The following is a 15462-nucleotide window of genomic DNA, read 5'->3' as shown; positions in this document are numbered from 1 at the left end:
TAGCCTCAACTCTGACCAATGAGCTGCAAGAAGAATTGTCCTGGGTGGACACTTCCAGGAAACTTACAGATTTCTTGACAAAAAGGACAAATCAATGGGCCTGGTCTTTCCCCCTTTATCCTTCCCCCTTTCTTCCTGCCTGGGTCACAGTAGTGACTTCTGGAGGTGGCATAACCCTCTTGCCAAAAAGGCTGAAAACTGCAGCCCAGGGTGTGGGGCAGGAGGTCAGCAGGGTGTGGGGCAGGAGGTCAGCAAGGTGTGGGGCAGGAGGTCAACAGGAGCCTGGGCCCTTGAGGTCTGGCTCGGGATGCTGCACAGGCCCTAGAAAAGCTGTCACATGGGCTTCATGACCTTTCGATGAGCCACTGTTGCGAGATTCTGTAACAAGAGCTGGCCACGTGGAGAAGCATGGGTACATGGTATCCTGGGACTTGCGGCATACGTGGCAGGAAGAAGGAGCCCACATAAGTAAGGCACAGGCACAGAAAAGAATCTGAAGTAGGCAGAAGTGGATATCCACTGGGAATAAACCTGAACCCCCAGGAAAATGTTCTTAATTCAGGGCATCTGTGGATAGAATTCACATGAATCCATCTTTATCTCCACAGACCTCTGAAATTTGTCAGTTCCCCATACTGAGAATGTAAGGCAACAGCGCACAGCGGTATTAGCAGTATCTGTGACCTGGTCACCAACAGGAATAGCATTGTCCATCTGCACATTTTGAATTATCATTTACGCTCATCACTGCTTTGCAAGGATTGCCAACCCCACTGCTAGCTCCTGTTACTTGCTGCATTAGTAAAGTACATACTGCCGTATTACATCCCCACAAATAGGGGAAAGGGGCAAAAGGAAAGGATTCCTTGCTCATCACATCCAATTCCCCAAAGGGCCCAAGGCCACCTGAGTGAAACCTATGCACACCGTCCTTCTATACCTGATTAAATTAAAACCCAGCAAACACCTCTGAGGAAGCTGCAGCAGGGGCAGGTGAGAGACGGGATAGCAGCAGTCATGTCAGTGTCTGGGCACAGATTCTGTGACACCAAACTTTATCATGTTTCCAGAGTCACGATTTGAATCAAAGAAGATCAAGCCCCGTGAAATAACGAGCCACACTGCCGTGGAATGCTACATTTAAAAAAAAGCAACTCTGTAATATTTCTGACAAGTAAGCCAACCATTTCCTTCAACGACGCAGAGCATTCTGCAGCTACCGAAACCACCACCAGCTGACAAAATATCTGGGGAATTTTTAAACAGTCACGAGGCAGCTTGGTTGAGGGACTTGTGACGTGGGGCTCAGAAGGGCTCAACATTCTCCTTTTGAGAACACCTCTGCACAGGGCTATAAAGTCTGGTACAGCAAATTTTTTAAATGCAATTAATAATTTTCACAGCTAAAACTTGTAAGACATAATGTTTTCCACAAAGAAAGTTGCTTTCCACAAATCAAGTGTAGGCTGAAGAAATCCAGCACAGGTTGATGCAGGGGCCAAGCCCAGACCCATTAAAAGCAGTGTCTCTGAAGGTGGCACCCCACCATTCGTCTTCTTTAACGCTTCCCAGGGGGTTCTAACGAGCAGTCACAGTTGAGAACCCCTGGTCTAAAGGAAAGGGGGCTGCTAAGCCATCAGGAGACCTACATTCTAGTCCCAAATCTGCCATGGGTTCACTGTATGACCTCGGATGAGTCACTTACATTTCCCTAAACTGATCAGACCAGTGGTATCCAAACCGTGTTCCTTAGTTCTAAATAGGTACCTTAGGAAAGAGGAAGGTTAGTGGCTGTTGAAGTGATGAGTCCCTATGACTATTATTCCAACCAGAGCAGCACAGTTTCATCAGTTATGAACACCAAGGTTTTGCAAAAGATTGTGGATAAAAGAATTCGACAGTTTAAAATAAAATTTTGAAAGCCTTTGAACTAGATAAAACCAAGCCCATCAAGAGATTTCAAAATCTTCACTGTCCTCCTGTGGCAGGAACTTCAAGTGAGTGATATACTACGTGGGGAAATAACGACAAAGCCGGCTCACACCCCACACACTCAGATGCCAGCTCAGCTACTAGAGTCTAAAAGACCACAAGGCACAGACACAGCCAGTTACGGGCCTCGAGCACCCTTCCCATCATTTGACAGGCGATATTCTAAATGCTTTACAAATAATTCGCTCATTTAATCCTTACTACGATCCTATGAGTAACCACCCTATGAGGTGTGATTACTAGCCCCATTTTACAGGAGGAAAATGAGGGACGGAGAGGGTAACCACTCCAGGTTACCCTCTCTTAAGCGATGCAGCTGGGATCAGAGTCCATGCTCTAACACCCCCACACTCCGCCCAGCCCTGGAGGGAAAGCTTGCCCTGATGGACACCTGGCTCACGAAGCCACTTCTACACTCTGGAACCTGAGTGTTTCAAAAAACACAAAATCTGATCACTGTCTTTTACCAGCCTAACAACCTGCCCTGCAAGCTGACTCAAGGCTATGAGCCCGGGTTTGCAGGCTCTGGTTCTCTCTCCACATTCCATCTCTTACCCCAAATCCCACCCATGCAAAACTACAAGGCTTGCAGCTCACAGCAAACCACGACTACCCCTCCCCGTCCACCTCCCCCCCACCTTTTATTTTATTTATTTTTTGTTTGTTTGTTTTTTTGCGGTACGCGGGCCTCCCACTGTTGTGGCCTCTCCCGTTGCGGAGCACAGGCTCCAGACGCACAGGCCCAGCGGCCATGGCTCACGGGCCCAGCCGCTCCGCGGCATGTGGGATCTTCCCGGACCGGGGCACGAACCCGTGTCCCCTGCATCGGTAGGAGGACTCTCAACCACTGCGCCACCAGGGAAGCCCTACCGTTTTTTCTGTTTGTTTGGTGGTTTTTTTTCCACCTTTTAGTAATCCCCTTAACTGTCACCTCCTCCTGGAAGCTCCCACTGCCCCCTGTGCCCACCCTGACTGCAGCATTCATCATGTTGTCTGTGACTGTCTGTCCACGTGCTTGGGCAATGGTGGATTGAAAGAAAGAATATTCTGCGAAAAGGGAGAAACTAATAGGCAATGTAGGTGAAAAGAGAAATATATATATATGGAGGCCCATGTGGACAGTGACCTGATTAAGGCCGACCTTGAGGGTTAGGTTCCGGTCAGGGTGAGGTTCTGGAGTCCAGCAAGGCCGACCAGGAGCCCCAGTTTGCTGCCTTGGGGCATGAGGAGTACCTCCACCCCTGAAAGTGCTGAGAGCCGGGCTGAGGGAGCACTGATGCCAACACGTTCTGCAGGTGCACCGCGAAAAGGAAGCACCAGAATTTAAGGGGCTCACAGAGGTCTGTCCTGAGGCAAAGAGAGCCTCGGTCAGGGTAGTACCACTGGGCCAGGAGAGAGGACTTCATGAGACATTTCAAGGAAAAATATGAGGTTGGAGTGAGCTGTATGGTATTTGAAATGGGACCTAGACATTAACAGAGAATTCAGGTCCACTTTTGAAAGTATCATGATCAAACAGGACGTGTCATACATTTATTCCGAAACGGATACAAGGACTCGATTCTCCCTCACCCTCTTCTTTACTCGAAACGGCGCCATCAGCTGCTCTCAGATAAGAGTGCATGGTTTGACGCATAAAGTCAGATCTGAGAAACTTGAGGAATGAGCACCTCCTCAATGTCACACCAGCATCGAGGGACTACACTGACGTCAGGGGTCTGAGCTGGGAATAAGGCAGCTGGGGATCTACCAGAGAGGACTGACAAATCCCAAGCTACACGAACACAGTGCTTTTAAAGCACCGCAAATCTGCAATTTCATTGCAAACACACCTGTATTCCGTCATGGCATAGAACCTTCAATCACCCCCTACTGCTCTTAAAGTCCTTTTCCGTCTTCTAGATGCTCACGTGGGCTCAGGGGCTCTGCATGATCTAGCTGCTGCTCCTCTCTTGCTCCTTGTCAGTGGTCGGGGATGCTCTCGTCCTCTCTCTTCTAACTCTGTCTCACCTGTAAGACTGTAAGTGTCATGTTTTCCTTCTGCCTTCATTTTTGGCCCTCTGCTTGGAGAACTGCGTACCCTTCAGTTTTCAGTGGAAGCATCACCTCCTCACCAAGCCTGCCTGGACCATCTCAGCCCCTGAACGTCCCCTACAACAGTGTTTATCCCACTGGTGTGGAATTGCCGGACGTGTCTGTATCGGCCTACTTGGACACTCACGTGTGTCTCATTCACTATGGTATTCCAGGGCGTCCCTGGTATAGAATTACTCAGTAACTACTAAAAGCTCAATAACTACTAAATATACAAAGAAAGGAAGGGAGAAAATGTATTTTTTCATTCGTATTTATTTTTTCAAAGCAGTACAGCAGTTTAAGAAATAAGAATTTTGGGACTTCCCTGGTGGCGCAGTGGTTAAGAATCCGCCTGCCAGTGCAGGGGACACAGGTTTGAGCCCTGGTCCGGGAAGATCCCACATGCCGCGGAGCAACTAAGCCCGTGTGCCACAACTACTGAGCCTGTGCTCTAGAGCCCGTGAGCCTCAACTACTGAGCCTGCGCTCTGGAGCCTACGAGCCACAACTACTGAGCCCACGTACCACAACTACTGAAGCCCGCACGCCTAGAGCCCGTGCTCTGCAACAAGAGAAGCCACCCAATGAGAAGTCCGGGAACCTCAACGAAGAGTAGCCCCTGCTGGCCACAACTAGAAAAGAGCCCGCGCACAGCAACAAAGACCCAAGGCAGCCAAAAATATAAATAAATAAATAAATAAAAATTTAAAAAAAAAAGTTTTCCAGTTGCATTCTAAGTTATTTCCTTTACAAAAAAAAAAGATAGCCTTCTACGTAATTTATAATACATACACATTCCCACCCCTTTTCAGGAATACATCTGCAATAAGACTAAGGAATATTCCAGAAGGTAACAAATTGGTAGTTCAAAGTTCATAGTTTCTCTTTTAGGATTTCACTAAAGTAGGCTCCATGTTATAGCCTCCTTTCTCTAAAGTTCTAGAAACTGCTTTTTAATCATATTGCTTATTTTCTTTTTCCCATTTTCATGATCATATATTATACCAGAACTTAGTAAGCTTTAACTGGGGAGGGTTCCTTGGGCCTTTAAAGAAGATTGCACCAAACAGAAAGGTATCCACCGAACAAGCTAAAATAAGTCTGAAGGCAAGCAGCTTGTGTCCATGCAGCTTCAGCTGTAATTCCAGCACAGCTAAGCAAGGACGTCGAAAAGCCGTAGCCTCGGTTTTAGCCCTATTGAAACAGGAGCCACATCACATGCCCCTCAGCTCTGGGGGACCCACAGGCAAAACAGCCTTCGTGAGCCATGCCGCAGACAATGAGGCAGCCCCTCTTCCAGCATGCTGACAAAGAAGCGGAGATTCTAGAGAAAACCTCCATTGTTTCCTGTGGAGCCCGACAGAAGTGTTGAGATGTAAGGTAGGAAACACAAAGAATACCAGAGAATGAGGTTTGACGCACTGGTACCAGCTCAAAGAAACCAGGCTTTGCATCTCATACCCACCACACAAGCGCTCAGGTTGCAAGCCCACTTCACCGCTCTCCCTTCCAGATGAGCACTTTCCACAAGAGAGCACGCAGAGTCGAGGGGGAGCTTAAAACGCTCAGTCGGCGTGTAAGAGGAGAACGTTAGAATTAGAAATTCTTTCATATGGTTCCACTTAATGTGGAAGAAGAAAATTAACCTTAGCTAGTATTTCTCATACAGGCTGACACTGGCGCCCTCACAGGGTCGGTAAGTCTCCAGGACATGATGGAGCACGGGTGCCCTGGCGCTTGTATTAGCTCTGGCTTATTGCGACCTATTCCTGGGTACATGTGCTCCCAACGGGGTGGTCTTGCACATTATATTATGAAGTTTTTAACTCAATTATCCCTCACAAAATAGAGCACAGGTTTCTAAGAATCCCTGCAAAGAAATTGCTGATAGAAAACAAGCAAAAAAGAACATGTCACACCTGGTACTTCCCACTCCAAGCAATGACAACTAGTCATATCTGACAAATAATAATAACCATTCTAGCCAGAAGTATCTGATGTGCTCAAGGAGACAGCTGAAATATGGAATTATACTTGCTATTGTTAATGATGAATTGTGCCTTGAGATATAAGCTAATGGAAACAAGAAGTCTCTGCTCTTAGCAAGGCAGTAAATGGGTTACTGCATGAAAAACACAGAGAACAATGGCTGGCATATAATCAACACCATGTAACTGTTAGCTGTTATATTTTAAAAAATTGCCTTTTCATCTTTATTGTCTTTATATTATATTTTAAATCCTTAACATGTGTTTGTAATTGTTAAATGTATACTAGATGGATGGTCAGTAGTATGGCTATATATCAATAAATGAACACATATATTAAGGGTATATACTCAAAAAAAAACTGTCTCTAACTGATGGATTGGAGATGGCTACTCTAGAAACAGCTGTCTTACAGGAAAAAGTGGTGTCATCCTCCTGGTTGCCTTCCCTGAAGACACAGGTTCACCGCTAATTTTACCCTCAACTTCCACTCCCTGTCCCAACCCACCAGGTATTCAGATAACCTGAGGACAGCATGAAAGGAATATCACAAATGTGGAAATCCCACTTTGAGTTAAATCCTTTGGTCAGTTTTACAAAAGGCTCAGTATGAACATGGTATGCACTTGCCTGCCTCCTTTCTTGCCCAAGAAGAGGGATTACTTATTTTCCACTGGGGAAACAGAGAGCGGACATCCTCCTCTGATCCCCACCATAAGCTACTATATGACTTGATTTCCACCAAGTTTCTGGCCAGGCTTCAAGGTATCACAGCAAGGATGACGATGCAGAATTAGAGTATCTGTTTTTAGGCATTTCATCCACAGAGCTTTCAACCACCAGTTCATGTGATCTCACAGCAACACAGTATGAGGCAGAAGAATAAATTAGCTGATGATGAAGCTGAGATGTGGAGAAACTTCGTGACAAGTCCTTCCTTGGGCCCACATTCTACTGCTGTCCACTTGGAATCATGCCCATACCGCATAGTTAGTTTGTTCTTAACATACTTCTCTGACTAAATTATTCCAATATTTTGTTCCCTAATGAGAAAGATCTCTTATTCTCATATATGTAAAAGAGCACTGCTTCCTTCTCAGGATCTGATAACACTAAACGCAGATTTCTTTGGTTCGATTCTTCCACTTCATGAGACAATAAGATGTAGGATAAGTATGTTTGGTTTTTGTTTTCAAATGGCAATTTAGTTCCATATGTAAAAACACTATTAAATAAAAATTTCTGAGAGACGGGAAGTATAAAGGTGGCTAAAGATCATTTTGGCTAACTTGTGTTATGGTTTATTCTAGACTCAAAAATTAGCTCGGGAATGCTCTCAAACTATTATTCTATACCTCAAAAGCTTCTCCTTAAATTAGTTTACGGTAGAAACACAAGTAATGCGAAATAATATTGAAATGCAGCTGCAAACCCCACTGTTAGAATAGCAACAGATAATATTAATTGAGCATTTACTACACGCCAAACACTATTCTAAGCATTTTTCATATTTTTTAAAATTAATTTATTTATTTATTTTGGCTGCTGTTGGGTCTTCGTTGCTGTGCACAGGCTTTCTCTAGTTGCAGCGAGCGGGGGCTACTTTCTGTTGCGGTGCGCGGGCTTCTCATTGCAGTGGCTTCTCTTGTTGCAGAGCACAGGCTCTTGGCACGCAGGCTTCAGCAGTTGCGGCACGTGGGCTCTAGAGCGCAGGCTCAGTAGTTGTGGTGCACAGGTTTAGTTGCTCCACGGCACGTGGGATCTTCCCGGACCAGGGCTCAAACCCATGTCCCCTGCATTGGCAGGCGGATTCTTAACCACTGCGCCACCAGGGAAGTCCCACTTTTCATATTTTTAACTCATTTAATTCTAATAATCTTATGAAGTAGGAACTATTACCCCCAATTAGCAGATAAGAAAACTGAGGCATCGAGAGGTCATCTAACTTTCACAAGGTAATGTCTAGTGAGTGGCAGAGCTGGGATTCAAACTCAAGGCACTCATTATTGTTCAATCAGAAGGCTTTTCCTACTTGCCATGGTTTCAGGCAAACAATGGTCTTCAATAATTTAGCAAGAAAAAAATGGCCTGTAAGGACAATAAGACGATGAACAATTTCATTTCCATTGTGTTCTTCACCTGAATCGGTCAGAGCTGTTATCCAGTTTCTGAGTCGACAGGGGAGACTGCTAAATAACTCCTAATTCAAAACAGAAATCCTAATGGGAATGAGGAAAATTTTAGCATCAAATTATATTGAAATTATACATCTCAACATTAGGAGTTGTTCTTCCTTCATTTCATACTTTTCCAAGGAGATTTTCCTGCCGTATTTCCCAGCTGCTAAAGGATGAAGAGGCAGCATGTTACCAGTGTGTATAGGCTCGGAGGCCAGACTGCCTGGGTTGAACCCAAGCTCCACACTTTCCAGTTCTGTGCCTCGGTTTCCTCACTGGTAGAATAAAGATAAGAATAGTCCATACTTATGTATTATGAGGTTAAAGGAATTAATATTGGCAAAGCATTAAGAGCAGTGCTGTGTCTGGCACATGAATGTCGAACACTGGGTTTTAAAAAAATAAGAAGAAGAAGAAAAGAAAATCTCAAGAGCTTACTGCTCTTGCCAATGTTCTTCCCACCTAAAGCTCTGGGGAAATCAGATTACAAGTGAAACAAGGAGAAATTTCCATCTCAGCGCCATTTATTTTCCTTTAGCCTTAAGATTTGCCACAGTGGGAGAATCTACTGAGGAACCAAGTTTGAGTTGCGTTCTCAGCAGCTACGTACATCTTGGTCAAACCTGGTCTTCAGAGTGAATCAACACCCACCGAGGAGGGAACTGTAAAGTTATTCTAACTGACATCAGCCTGAACAATTCCTAGGTGTAAAGTCATTCTTCTTAATCACTGGCAAGAGTTCTAATCCCTGGAACCAAGAGATAAGAGTTTTGAGAGAAACCACTGCATGCCTGCTTCAAAAAAATCTAAGTAGATAAATGGAAAGGTTATGTTTTTCTTGACATGCTCAGGACAAAGACCTTAGTTGAGAGGGAAAATTTAGAGTAATAAACACAATGAGAGAAATAAAAGGCCGCTCCTATTGTTATAGCTGACGTCGCTGCAGGAAGCAGACAGCCAAACGTGGCCAAATGCCCCAGAAGGGATGCCACCATGGAACCACGAGAAACCTTCATTTAATGTTCTGGCGGTGGTGGGGGGGAGGGGGGAGAGGCGGGTGACTGACTCCTTCTTACAGAAAACAGATAGAAAGAACAGCAAATCTTCACTCCAGAGAGTTGAAATAGCCCCTTCTCATTTCCTTTTTACCTCTCCCCACCCCAGTTTGATCCTATTTGCCTGGAATTCCCACAGTGCTGCCCTATCCTCCGCTGAGAAAGATAATCAGCTTTCCTCTTCCCTGCTGATGAACTTGGCCGTGATGTGGACACAGCCATCTCCTGTTATTGTAATTAGACACTGAACTAACAGATACTGAAACCACATACTTTGATTTGTTTTGACTGTAACAACATAAGGGGGCTCTGAAGGGAATAAGACTTAGAATGCGTGTGTCCACAAGATTCGTCTTAAGCCAGAAATAATCTCTTTCAAAACAGGGAGTCAGACGTGGGCGGAGAATGCCCTGGTTATTGCCACAGTGCCCTACCTCCCACTCACACATCTTACATAAGATCATCTTAATACCAAGGTTATAAGATGCCCTTAAGAGTGAACTCTCTTTCTCCCTCCCCAGAGAAGCGATATACTATGGTCCTCTTTTTATCCCATTCCTAGAATGACTAGGTACCTGGGAACTGAAAAACAAAAGCTCTTGGAAAAGCTGTTTCACTTGGGGTGGCAATCAGTACAATAAATAAAGACTTCTTAACACCTTTCAAATTAAAGGAAAGAAAACCTAGTAATGGTGATTAGTTCCCACAAGTCATGACCAGGTGAATTGAAAAGGCTTCAGTAGGAGGAAGGCAGGAGGATGCTGGGGGAGAGGGTGTTGCCCTCAACAAGCTTACAGCATTTTCCCTAAGGGACGATTCTATGACAATGTCTTTCAGAAACGCTGGCATTCTAGATTCTCTTCTTTCCTAGCTATACACCCTATGTCCCCAAACAAATAATCAGACGCGTAGGAATGTTGAGAGGATTGCACATTGCCACGGAGTATCGATTTCCTACCTGCCTGACTGTGGGCTAAAGGTTCTTCGGACACCAACTACCCAATGTGATGCCGGCACAGGAAAAGTCCACCCCCAACTTGTCACAGAAAACATCCTTCTCTCCTTCATAGCCACTCCATACCCAGAGGTCTCAAAACTTCTCTTCCTTATTCCTCAAAAGAGAAATGTTTCTTTCTTTATTTCACTAATTATATCACTAAACTCTAAATTAAAAAGGAGAAACTAGACCCATTGCCGAGTATTTTTTAAGGGAGAATACAATCAGTAATTCACCATATCCCACTGCGTTTCTTCAGGCTAAAAAACTATAGCACAGAATACCCTGGAACTCTTCTCTTTGTTTTCCTTTTAAGTTTTATGACTTCTCTCGAACATGGCTTCTTCTGTTCCTGAGAGTTTCCTCTATATGTAGATGGAACCTGAAATTAATTTGTATTTTCTTTCTTATAAGTAAGGCGCTGCTGTCAAGAGCTCACCCAAGTACAGGAAACAACGCTCCTTCGGCAAATGCCTCGTGGAAGCTATGAGAAGCAGAACAGAGTGCATGTTATTTTATCCACCAAAATCTTTTTTAAGTTTGTTTTAAAACAGGAGGATTAATTTGACTCCTTTGGCTACACAATTACGTGTACTAATAGGATAAAATAATTCTCTGTAAGCTGGCATGACGGATGGCTTAAAGCTGACAGGTACATACTGCTATATTTAAAATGGTTAACCAACAAAGACCTACTGTAGAGCACAGGGAACGCTGCTCAATATTCTGTAACAACCTCAACAGGAAAAGAATTTGAAAAAGGATAGATACATATATATATGTATCACTGAATCACTTTGCTGTACACCTGAAACTAACACAACACTGCTAATCAACTGTACTCCAATATAAAATAAAAAGCTTAGAAAAATTTAAAGTTGTCTTATAATCTTTATACCAATCAATAATTATCTGTAGTGATAAATAATCATCTCACTGCTACCCAACTACCCTACGTTATCAAATACAAAGTTAGGCTCCTGCTGAATTGAATTCCTTGCACATCACTGATCTTTCTTTCTTTCTTTTTCTTTGGCCATGCTGCGTGGCAAGCGGGATCTTAGTTCCCCTACCAGGGATCGAACCTGCGCCCCCTGCAGCGGAAGTGCGGAGTCTTAACCACTGGACCGCCAGGGAAGTCCCTCCCATGTTTCTAACATATAAAAATATTCCTGTGATAATTCCTCTTTTCATGGTGAATCTCATGTGATCTTACAGGAAACTTTAGGCTTTCTTCAATCTCCAAGTAAGATGAAGGTGATATTATATGTGAAAGAAGTCTTGTGGAAATATTTATTTTGACTGTACAAAGTTTGTTGGGGATGAAGAGGTCGAAAAGGAGGGAGAAATTCATCACATGTATTCTGGAGAGAGTCCATGCATCTTCCTTTCACCATCCTTCATGCCTGTCAACTCTCTATTTGCAAATGAAATAATGATGCCATTATTTTTCCCGTTGCTGCATTTCTTGCTTATAATAGTATTTGCCACTTTTTCATCCTTACCTTTCTTGGCCTCTCTGTGGCCCGCAGCATTGCTACTTCTGCTTCTGACAACTCCCCTCTCTTCTTGGAATTCCTTTGGGCTTGTAACTCCTGAATTCTAAGCCCCCCTAGACTTGCTCTGAGCTCCAATCCCTCAGCTCTAACTTCCTACAAAACACTCCCCCCTGCAAAGTTAGCATCCTCAAAACTCAAGTCGCCATTTCCGCCCATCTCCTCACCTTGAACCTGTGCCTGCCCCAGGGGTTCACTTTCAAGGACCAGCACCCAGTGGCTGAAACCTGGCATCTCCCACTCTCCCCTGCCCCACATGGTTGGTCACCTGGTCACCTCAACAGTACCTCTCATATCATCTCTTCCGAGCCTGCCCCTTGCTCTAATCACTCCCTTATTTCGAGCTTTCATCATTTCTCACGCAGATTTCTGCACGAGCCAGACTCCTAGGTGTCCCAGCCTCTAGGTGTGCTCCCCTCGTCTTCCAAGTCAGCCTCCCCACTGTCGTGAGTCCGTTATGCCTTTGTCTAAAGTCACTAGTTACAATTCCAGCTTATTAGGGCATTCAGTGGCCCTCACGTGTGACACCTGCTTGCTGTTCCTGCCTCATTCCCCTCCAAGTGACTACACGTGCTCCCAAACGTGGGAAGACATGCCCCACGCACTCTCACGCCAGCCTGTCTCCGCATTTGCACGTTCCCTGTCAGGAGCTCCCCTTTCTCTTATTTGCTTGGTTAATTCTGACAGCTCAAATGTCATTTCTCCAGGGAGCCTTCCCTCACCTGACCCAGCCTATCCCCTCCACTGTTCCCCAAACCACCAGGGGCCAGTCTGAGAGTCCACACAACCTGGACTTTTTCTGTTTCTCCTAAAACTCACTCCACTGTAGTACTGCTGCTTATCGACCCTTCCTCCCCTCCCCAACTCTGCTCGAGGGGGTGGGAACTGTACTGAGTTCATCTCCTCAGCCCCAAGGCCCAGCGTGCAGACTCAGAGCTCAGCACACACTTGCTGGGTGAAGGAAGAGAATCACAGGGAGAAAGGGGGGATCACCTTACTTGTCTCCTGCGGGTGTTTTCTTGCCCTGGGCCCTATGCTGTCACTGCCCTTTCCTCAGTGTCACCATATCTGAGTTAAGGGATGTCTTTAGATGGCAAAAATCACCGGCCTCTTTTAAGCAGTATATCCAGTGACCTCTGCTAGCAAACTGTTCATTCAGCATAGCAGCCAAAGTCCCGATAACGGCCTTGAGGTCCTGCCACTTTGTCTCACTCTCTATAACCTTTCTGACAATGTCACCTGCAACCCAGGCTTTCCTATGTCTGCTCCAGACGCATGGGCTTCCTGGCAGATTCTTTGAGAAACTGCAAGCCTGTTCCTGCCTCAGGGTTCTTACAGTTGCCTAGGATGTCAGAATGTTCTTCCTCCCAACAGCTGCCCTTTCAGGTCTTTGCCCCCGTGTTACAGTCTGACACCTCCTTTAACCACCCTGAGCCTCACGCTTCCTATTTTGTTTTTCCCTACTGCTTCCCTACTTTGTTTTTCTCCGTAGTGTTTATCTGCCATGCTATCTATTTTAACTGTTTGTCGCCGTCAAAGAACGCAAGCTCCCTGTAGGGAGGGATTGCTGTCTGTTTTATTCCCTGCTGAATCCTCAGCATCCAATTCCTGGAACACAGCTCGCACTCAGTGAGTCACCTGGCACACTAGGTTATGCTTTTCCAGCTTTTAGAAAGCAGCACAAACAACAACAACGAAACAGACAACCTGATTTTAAAATGGGCAAAGGACCTGAACAGACATTTCTTTAAAGAAGATATATCTGGCCAATAAGAAGCACATGAAACGATGTTCAACATCGCTCATCGTGGGAAATACATACCTACAATGAGGTACCACTTCACACTCATCAGGGCGGCTGTTATTTTAGAAAAACAGAAATTAACAAGTGTTGGCAAAAACGTGCAGAAATTGGAACCCTTGTGTACTGCTGGTGGGAATGTAAAATGGTGCAGCTGTTGTGCAAGACAGCATGGTGTTCCTCAAAATATTGAACAGAATTACCGTTATCACCCAACAATTCCACTCTGGGTGTATATTCAAAAGAATCGGAAGCAGGGACTCAAACAGGTATTCAAACACCCATGTTCATAGTGGTAATATTCACAATAGACAATGAAAGCAAGTGTCCATCGACGGATGAATGGATAAACAAAATGGTATATACGCACACAACAGAATATTTATTATTCAGCCTTAAAAAGGAATAAGATTATGACGCATTCTACAACATGGATAATCTTTGAAGACATTACGATAAGTGATATATGCCAACTACAAAAAGACAAATATTATATGATTCCACTTATAGGAGGCCCCTAGAGCAGTCAAATTCACTGGGACAGGAAATAGAATGGTAGTTGCCAGGGACGAGGGACGGGGGACGGGGAGGGGAAGGGGGAGAGAAGGAAGGAGTAGTTAGTGTTTAATGGGTACAGAGTTGCAGTTTGGGAAGATGAAAAGGTTCAGCAGATGTATGATACTGATGGTTACACAACAGTATGAATGTATTTGATACCATGGCACCATACACTTAAAAATGGTTAAAATGGTAACTTTCATTTTATGTATAATTTCCCACAATTAAAAGGAAAAAGGCGGCACAGCGCTTGCCTTAAACTCTAATAAGTAGCCTAATATATAAGGCAGGTAGAAGTGAAGCTGCTGTGGCCAAAGCAGGAATGCAGGGGGAGAGGTGCCGGCTCTGCATGGCATGTCCTTGCTGCCTCCTAGTGGCTCATGGACCCCACAGAGGTTCAGAGTCATCACAAAGGAGGCCCCCGGCTCCATCCTAAAGGGCTCATGCACTGGTTTCACTGTTCTTAAGGAAAGAAAGGTAAAAAGTTACTCCTGGTTCCACTTCTAGGAGGAACTTAGCAACAAGGGAAAACGCCATCACCCACAGGCCTTCAGCCAAATGTCAACACTGACTTAGTTTTACAGAAATCCCTTTATATCCAGTGGCAGAGGAGACCTGCCAGGGGAAAGAGCAACATTAAGTCACTGGCACCCATACCCAATTATCACTAATGTCTCACATTTCCTGAGCCCTTTTCCATAAAAACTCAATCCTCAAAATAAGTCCATCAAGAAGGTACGAAAGACATTGTGTGATCTCCAGTTTACAAATGAATGAAAACCCAGTGGGCGTTATCCGCAGAGGATTACAGAAGTAGAACTGACTTTAGGATAATAATCACTAGCATTGATCAAGGATTTATTAATGATGACACTGGCTCAAGACTTTACATGGACTGTTGGATTTCTTACTTGCAACTAGCCTCTTCCACCATATTTGGTAGTTACCATTATTATCCTTCCTTTTTAGAGAAGAGAAAGGGTGAGGCTCAGAGAATAAATAACTATCCCCAAATTCAACAGCTGTAAGCAATGGACTGTTCTGAAACGTCTTACTCCGGAGACCATGCACTTAACCAGTATTATTTTGTCCTGCCCATCTGGGTCCCTGACTCTCGCTTTTTGGGAGAGGCCTAATCAGTGCTTCCTTCAGCCTTGAAAGCAAGCACAGCTGATGAATCTCCACAGGTCACTGTTTTCTAACCCTAAGTTGAACTAATGCTACCAAAATAAATCAGTACTCTTATTCCCTAAGCGTAAATGC

The 15462-nt window shown here is 44.7% G+C and overlaps 1 protein-coding gene across 4 annotated transcripts in view; it reads right to left on the bottom strand.

The window, feature by feature from the left end:
- The window catches only part of PPM1H (protein phosphatase, Mg2+/Mn2+ dependent 1H), a 258738-nt gene that overhangs the window by 147787 nt on the left and 95489 nt on the right, over nucleotides 1-15462 (bottom strand). The gene's annotated exons all lie outside the window — the stretch shown is intronic.

Source organism: Tursiops truncatus, chromosome 11 (genome assembly GCF_011762595.2).
Source record: "Tursiops truncatus isolate mTurTru1 chromosome 11, mTurTru1.mat.Y, whole genome shotgun sequence".
Taxonomy (NCBI): Eukaryota; Metazoa; Chordata; class Mammalia; order Artiodactyla; family Delphinidae; genus Tursiops; species Tursiops truncatus.
This window is presented reverse-complemented; position numbering and strand designations above follow the sequence as displayed.